This window comes from Myotis lucifugus, unplaced genomic scaffold (assembly GCF_000147115.1).
Source record: "Myotis lucifugus unplaced genomic scaffold, Myoluc2.0 scaffold_44, whole genome shotgun sequence".
NCBI classification, from domain to species: domain Eukaryota; kingdom Metazoa; phylum Chordata; class Mammalia; order Chiroptera; family Vespertilionidae; genus Myotis; species Myotis lucifugus.
Genome location: NW_005871092.1, coordinates 2,820,086 through 2,828,357, shown reverse-complemented (window position 1 = coordinate 2,828,357; position 8,272 = coordinate 2,820,086). Strand labels below are relative to the sequence as shown.

The window sequence follows — 8,272 nt, the reverse complement described above, 5'->3', positions numbered from 1 at the left end:
CCTGCTCTTGAGACCGCCAAGAACACGTCACCTCCTTAGCAGGTGCTGAGAGCATATTTGTGGAATGAATGAGTTGCCTTGTATCAGTACAAATTCCTCAACAAAAAGTCATAGGCTGCAAAATCTCCAAAAAAGCAGGTAAAATTGACTCCACGTCTCCTAGCTTTGCACCGGATTGGAATGTGCTGTGCCTTCTGGTCGCAGAATAAGGCCCCTGCACACGCGCATGGTCATCAGCACTGTGATCATGGGTGCCACTCACCACACCAAGCACGGGATGGAAATGGTCTCAGATAAATTTCAGAACAACCCGATGAGGATATTGCTATCCTCATTGGATGGTTGGAGAATCTGGAGCTCAGAGAGGTTAAATGTCTTAAAAATAATAATAATAATTATATATATATATTGATTTCAGAAAGGAAGAGAGAGGGAGGGAGAGATAGAAACATCAATGATGACAGAGAATCATTGATTGGCTGCCTCCTGCATGCTCCACACTGGGGATCGAGCCCACAACCCACGCATGTGCTCTGACCGGGAATCGAACCGTGACCTCCTGGCTCATAGGTCGACGCTCAACCACTGAGCCACGCCGGATGGGCCAGAGAAGTTAAATGTCTTGACCACAGCCACACAGCTAGTCGGTGGCATGGTCTGATTGAAACCCAGGTCTTTTGCTCCCGTGGAGTAAGAGCGGAGGCGCAGGAAGACTGGGGTGGGATGGATCTATAGGACTGGCTTGGGGGACAATGGCTTCTCTGGATCCTGTATGGAGCGTTGACAGGGAAGAGAAAGGGGCTGCTCGCAGAAACCGAAGTGGGTGAGGCCTCGAATGCCCACAGGACTTGTCGTTTCAGCCAGCCTGTCCCTGTCCCGTGCCAGATCAGCCCTGGGGTGATCACTCAGCGCCTGTGTGTTTGGGGGTGGGGAGGGTGGTGGATTAGGAGGGGCCGGGCTGGGCTGGCGTGATTGTGACTCTCGCCTACATCAGCCTCTCATGGAAGTGCTGGTGACTCATCTACCGTTCCCAGCCAGCGGGGCCCCTATCAGGGTGTGACTTGTGGTAAACAAACCACAAAATGCCATCTGGGCAAAGGGGGAAGTGAGGAGGGCAGGTGGCTCAAAGGGCAGCCCTTGGTCTCATCCTGGGCCGGCCCACCCAGCCGTGGCAGGAAAGCTTTCCCTGCTGGGTGAAGCGTGCCGGAAAGTGTCCTCTGGCACTTCTGACCTCTCCTTCCAGAGGTTCTCAGACCTCCACTGCCCTGGGCTGGACCACAGGGATGGCTGTTCTAGCCCGGGCCATGGGTCTTAGAGTCCGGAGACCACATCTCTGGGGGCTTCTGAGAGGTGTGCCTGGGTAAACCGACCTGCACGTGGTCACTGACCCCTACACTAAGCCCAGCAGATGAAGATGGCCGACGGGGTAGGTGCTCAATAAAGGTTGCTGCCCGACTGATGACATGAACCTCAAACTCAGAGGCCGGAGGAGAAAAGGAGGAAGCATATCCCAGCCCTCAAGCGACGCAAAACCTCACTCACATGTATTACACAATGAACAGAACAATTAAGTATTAAGTTGGGGGACTCTCCCTGGGTGCTCTGAGAATTTAACACAGGGGCTGGGGCTCTTAGGCAGACTTCCTGGAGGAGGCAGACTCAGGTTGGTTCCCATGGGGAGCCTGGGTCTGAGTGCGGAGGGAGTGCAATATGATCCCAGTGAGAACTGTGGTGATTGTATGATCCTGCAACGGGGAATGGCCTTCTACATCTGGTCTGATGCCCTCAGGCCTGTACCACAGTAACAGTGCTTGGTTATAGGTTTACCCTGTGTCAGAAACCCGATAAGCACAGGTGCTTCCTTCGCACTTCATCTTCATGCCAACCCTGTGGTGAAGGTACCATTACTGACCCATTTTACAGGTGAAGAAACTGAGGATCTAACAGGCTCAGTAAATTGCCTGAAGCCACATGGATACAGAGGGGAGAAGGAACTGGACCTATGTGTTACTACCTGTGAGTGGCTACTGAGCACTTGGAATGTGGCTAATCCCACTTGAGCGGTGCTATCGGTGGAAAATAGCACACTAGATTTCAAAGACTTTGTATGAAACAAACAAAAAAGGGTATAAGACATTTCAACAACTCTTTTTACTACTTACAATGTTCCGGATAAGTTATGTGAAATAAAATATATTATTAAAATGAATTTCATCTTTTTTTTTTTAAATGTGGCTAGTCGAAAACTTTAAATTCCAGGGGTGGCTGTCAGCCTCAGGGTGAATTCCTCTAGCAACGGGGTATTCGTGTCCTAGGGTGGCCATAACTGAGTGCCACAAACTCAGTGGCTTCAGCAACGGTAATGTGTCTCACATTCCAGAGGCTAGAAGTTTGAAATGAAGGTGTTGGCAGGATGGTTCCTTCTGAGACTGGAAAGGAGACTCCACCCCGTGCCTGTCACCTAGCTCTGGGTTCGCTGGCCTTTTGTGTTCTTTGACTTCAGCCACATCCCCCCAATCTCTGCTTTCCTCCTCACCCGGTGCCCTCCCTGTGCACCTGTCTGTCCGAATGGTCCCCCTTAAGAGGACACCAGCTGTTCGCACCAGACGAAGACACAGCCAGAAGACGGCGGACGGCGGTCTGCAACCTGTAAGAACCCGACCAGGTGACATCCTGATCCCAGACTTCCAGCCTCCAGAACGTCACCCCCTGTGGCAGCACCTCAGCCATCCTCAGCCTCTGAGGCCAGCCAACGCCATTTGCGGACCTTAACTCCTCATTGCTGAACAACCATGAGCTCCCAAGCTTGTCAGCATTATTCCACCCAGGGGGAGGCTGTCGCCAACGCCTGGCCAGCCTGCATCTGCGGTGTCTGCACCTACCTGTCCCTGGGCTGCTATGTCCACCTCGACGATGTGGCTCCGGAGGGCATGGGCCACTTCTTCCACTCGTTGGCGAAGCGTGAGGGTGCCGAGCGTCTCTTAAAGATGCAAAACCAGTGCAGCAGCCAAGTTCTCGACCAGGACATGCAGAAGCCATCCCAATACGAATGGGGCAAAACTCAGGACGCCATGGAAGCCACCATGGCCTTGGAGAACCTGAACCAGGTCCTGTTTGAGCTGCAGGCCCTGGGTTCTGCCCGCGCAGACCCTCAGCTCTGTGACTTCCTGGAGAAACACTTCCTGGGTGAGCAGGTGAAACTCATCAAGAAGATGGGCCACACCTGACTCACCTCCGCTGTGTGGCCGGCCCCCAGGCTGGGCTGGGCTGGGCTGGGCGAGTGTCTCTTTAAAAGGCTTGCCCTCAGGTACATCTAGGAGCCTTTGGAGCTCAGAGGCCTTTGAGGGCCCCCTCTGCCTTCCCCTGGTGTCTGGCTTTTGCCTGAGCCTCTTCCTGAAACCACTAGCAATCCTTTTAACCATTCTGAAGTCTTCCTCTCCCGTGCATTGGACCAAATGGAAACAATAAAGCTTTTTGCGGCAAAATAATAATAATAATAATAATAATAATAATAAATAAAATAAAAGGTCACCATTATATTGGATTTAGGGCCCATCCTACTGCAATATAACCTCATCTGCAAAGACCCTATTTCCAAATAAAGTCATATTCTGAGGTCCTGGGGGTTAGGACTTCAATCGATAAATGTTGGGGGCGTACAATTCAACCCATGACCCCCGGGGAACGCCCTCCCTCTCCTGTAGCTCATTCCTCAGTATTTGGATCACCCTAGTGATCTGCCGTGGGTGCCAGCCCGTAGACCCACTAAGGGTTCCTCCTCAGATCACTTGCAATGCCTGCTGCACCTCTGTGAGGTGGCGGCAGGGGCCGGGGACATCCACAGTTCTTCCTCCGGAGCCCAGGTGTGACTGGCCCCACCTTGGGTGAGACTTCATCTGATCCGATAACAACTGGAGAGCCGAAAGGAGAAAACTGATAAGGGAGAGGTTAATAATAATGGGGTGGGGGAGGGGGGGAGGAACGAAACCCAGATGACCTTTGCCCTTTCCAACTTTGATTTACAAACAACACAACCAGAAGGTCACCTGGGTCTGCGGTGGCTGTAAAACGCTCATCAGCTGACACAGCATCTGTTCAGCGCCCTGGGAATTTCCAGTCCTGGCAAATGTGACGGTAACACGGTGGGCCACTTCTCTTTCCTCGTCCTGGCAGCCCTTCAACACCGTCCCAAGAGTGGGAGGGGTCCTGGTGAGGGCTCTGTCTGCCAGACTTGTCCCCAGTGTCCCTGTAAGAAGAGGGGTTGGCTGAGGAGAGCTCTACAGTCCCTCAGAGCAGGCAGGCATCTGGGGCCCAGCTCGACTCCTTGCCACAAGGGTGACTTGGGAAAGTCACAGAATTTATTTGAGCCTCTGTTTTCTCACCTGCAAAATAGGAAAAAGAAAAACAGCTTGCCCTGGTTGGGGTGAAGAGTAACATAAGAGGCCCGGTTGGGGCTCAGGAGGGAGGAAGGACCAAGGTGGGCCCAACTCCATCAGCGCCCTGGTCCCCTGTTGTATGTTAGGTTGAGTAGGGCCCTTGCCACTCGGAGGGTGTGGGCCAGGGGAACAGCAGCGGACCCGGGGAGCGAGTCAGAAATGTAGACTCCCAGCCCCCACCCCCCAGGCCTGCTGAACCAGAATCTGCGTTTTAACACGATTCAATGTGCTCTCACTGAAGATTGAAAATCACTGTTTTCATGGGCATTGTTTTTGCCTGTTCTGAGTCCATTCCTCCTTCTTCTGGTAACAGTGATCTTATTTTCTTTGGGCAAATCATGCCTCCAACTCTAGCTCTATGGGCTTCGCTGGGGCTTAACTACCCTCCAGGTCCCCACGGGGGCATGAGAGCTGGTCCTGGCAAATCAGAACCAACCCTGGGGCTCCTCCTGGGGCTGCTGGGAAAGAGGAACTCTCTTATGTAGCCTTCATTCAGCTGCAGGATGGAGGCCTGGGGCTGGGTGCTCACATCTCGGTCCCACCACGGAGAATCTAAGAATGGAGTTCCCAGGGAGAGGAGAGAGAGAGAGAGAGAGAGAGAGAGAGAGAGCGAGAGCAAGGGTCTGACCAGATACTGCTGTGTATAAATCGTGAAAGCCATCTGCTGTGTGTGTGGGTCAGGGCCGGGCCCCAAAGTGGTGGGTGCCCATGAGGGAGGGCGGGGCTGTGCACTTGGTGGGCGGAAATGAAAGTGCTGGGAGGTGTGAGTGGGATGACCTGTTGCCTTGGGAGCTGTGTTGCGTGTCAATGTGATGCGGCTCTGTCGGTGGGGATATTGTTGTCTTTGTGAGTCTGTTGGTGTGTAACTGTTGGATGTAGGGACAAGGGTGAATCATCTGCTAGATGCGTGAGTGCACGCGCTTGTCGTGCCTCGTGGGTTGCTTGGGCATGTCCCATGGTGGTGTGACAGGCGGGTGTCCAGTGTGCGCCCAGTGAGTGGATGGGCAAAGTGTGTCCAGCCGGGTCAGGCCATGCATTTGGTCAGTGCTCATGACTGCCCAAGGGCAGGTCCTGTCCCAGGGCTCACCTGTCCTCCGTTAATTCCCAGTCACTACCTCAGCCCGGGGGCGTTGAGTGTGCCCCGCTGGGCTCCTCCCCCCTCCCTATCGGCCTTTTCAGAGCAAAGGAAGCTGCAAACTCCTAGGCAGCGCAAAGCCCCTGGGTCCCAGTCACCACTTTTTTAAAGAAGGAAACGTGAAGACATTTTCATCCCCGCTTCCAGAAAGCCGCTTTCAGATCAGATGTGTCTTTGCTCCAAGGCCTGTGCCCGGAGAGCCTGGTGACTCCTGGGTGTTGTTGTCACAGACCTGGGGGACATTAAAATCGGAGGCCTGGCCCCATTGTGAAAGGGGGAGAAAAGTGCCTGGGCCTTTGTGCGAGCCTGGGGGGCGGGGGGGCGGCAGAGGGAGGAGGGCGGGGAGGGAGGAGAGGAGAGAGAGGCTGGAGGTCAGAGGGGCAGGTCAGGAGGGGCTTCCTGTCCAGGAACAGGGGGACCTGGGCAGTTATGAGGCTCCAGGGAGAGGCTGACACCAGGCACTGCGGGTATGCATGGCGGGGAGGAAGGGAGGAAAGTGAGCCTCTGTGGTGGGGGCGGTCTCTGTGCTGTCAGGAGCCACCACAGGAGAGCACAGGGGAGGGGCTTCCTTGGCACCGCACCCCTTACCTGACCCCAGCTCCTCTGACCTGTGTGGGAATGTGGCGCTGGAATGAAAAGTGACATAACTGTGTTGGACCCGGCTTTGCCCACCTCCTCATGATTCCTTCATCCTCAGCCAGAGGAGGACCCCAGAGAGAAGGGCCTCCCCCTCCTGCCCTGGTGGAGGGGCTGGCTGACCTGGGAGGCGTGTTCCCTGGGTCTTACCTCTGAGAGCAGAAACCCCACCATGGCAGCCTGGCTGCCGCCCGCTGGGCAGAGCGGTGCCAAATGACTCTCCCCTCCTGAGTTCCGTGGCGGGAAACTGTGAGGAAATAAATTTCCTCTCGATATGCTGTGGCTTGGCTCCAGCAAGCTTCCCAATGGCCCATAAAATAACAGTAACATTTATTGGGCGCTTGCCTTGTGCCAAGTGCTATTAAGTCGATCTTAAAGAGAGACACTATTAGCAGCTCCATTGGCGAGCAAAGAGAGGGTAGGGGACTGCCCCCCTCGCAGGGACAGGGAAATCCCCGCGCCCAGGCTCGGAGCCCAGGCAGCCCTGGTACCTAACCACTGGGCAGCCCTGCTTCTTAGGAAAAGGTAGGTGTGTGAGGTGCAGCGAGGAGGGCGGGGAGCATCTCAGAGGCTGACAGGTGGCTGTCCTTTCCTCCAATGAGGCACACTCATTCCCTCCGCAGGGTCTTCGCACTGCTGTTCCCTCTGCTGGAAATACCTTCCCCCCCCCCCATCTTCACGCGCTGACCCCCCTCATCACCCCTGCAGCCCAGACGCCTTCTCCCCGGAGAAGTTGCCTGGTGCTCTGGCGGGCGTGTCATCCCAGTTGAGTTCCATCACCAGTTGAGTTCCATCACCATGGTCACCATTCGGCGCTTGCCCACTTGTTTCCGTGCCCACTTGTTTCCGTGCGTAAGGCTGGGCCGTGTCTGTGTTGTTCATTTTGTACCAGTGTCCGGTGCAGAGAAGGCTGAGGAAATGCAGGCCAGGAGGGTCTCTGGGGGCTGCAGGCGAGTGGGGAGCAAGCGTCCTGTGTGCTGTAGAAGCACACCCCGCAGGGGAGGCTGGGGGCCTCAGGAGGGACTGGGGGAGCACAGCCCAGAGGAGGGGACTTGGCTCCCACAGGCCAGCTTCCAGGGCTTCTCTGCCCGTCGACCCTCTGGGCCTGGGGAGCCCCTTATACTCTCCATGAGAACTATGGGCTCTTCTCACAGCAAAGGAAGCACGATTTACATGTGGGTTTTGGTGTCCAATCGCAAGTTTTAAGTTTTAGTTTCTAGTCTGCAGACAAGACAAAGGAAGACATCCCCCACGCCCCAAAGGTCACCCAGAGGCGTAATATACAGCAGCCCTTTATTCCCCTCCCTTATCTCAGCCAGACATCTCCAGGGAGCTGCCCCTCAGTGGCAGTGGGGTCGTTAACCCTGTGGTCTGTCGCCAGTGGCACGACCCAGCTCTGTGTTTTACATCATACTTAGCAGGGTCACGGGAGGTACACGGGGACTTGAGGGTCACGCATCTCAGACTGCCTTCCTGCCCATGTCCCGGCTGGATACAGGCACAGCCGCTCCCATCCCCTCCTCAAGTGCCACAATGCTTGTACAGATACTCTGCAGTGGGGTGTAGACTAAGAAAGACCAGTCCAAAGTACACATCCAACAACAGGGAGCTGGTTAAGCAAACCAGAAACTGTCTAGACTAGGTTTTCTCAACCTTGGCCCGATCGACGTTTTGGGGGGACTGTCCTGCACTGTAGGATGTTTAGCAGCGTCCTGGCCTCCATCCACCAAATGCCAATAGCACCTCCTACCCCAATGTGACAGCCAGAAATGTCTGCAGACATTGCAAATGACCTGTTCAGAACCAAATCCATTGGTTCACACAATGGAATTCTGTGCAACTGTTAAGAATGACACATAATAGTGCTCCCTTCGGCAGCACACGTACTAAAATTGGAGCAATACAGAGAAGATTAGCATGGCCCCTGTGCAAGGATGACATGCAAATTCGTGTTCCATATTTTTTAAAAAAAGACACATAATAATAAAAGTAATGATAACTAACACTTACTGAAGGAACACTATGTACCAGAACCAGGTCTGAGGTTTACACATAATTTCTTTAA

At 54.3% G+C, this 8,272-nt stretch overlaps 1 non-coding gene and 1 pseudogene across 1 annotated transcript; both read left to right on the top strand.

Annotated features, from left to right (window-relative positions):
- The first annotated feature begins 2,792 nt into the window (after positions 1-2,792).
- LOC102440589 lies at positions 2,793-3,292 on the top strand (annotated as a pseudogene).
- A 4,777-nt stretch (positions 3,293-8,069) lies between these two features.
- LOC111825882 lies at positions 8,070-8,171 on the top strand. Its single transcript, XR_002829108.1, has one exon. It is a non-coding gene; the product is annotated as a U6 spliceosomal RNA (small nuclear RNA).
- The last annotated feature ends 101 nt before the right edge of the window (positions 8,172-8,272 follow it).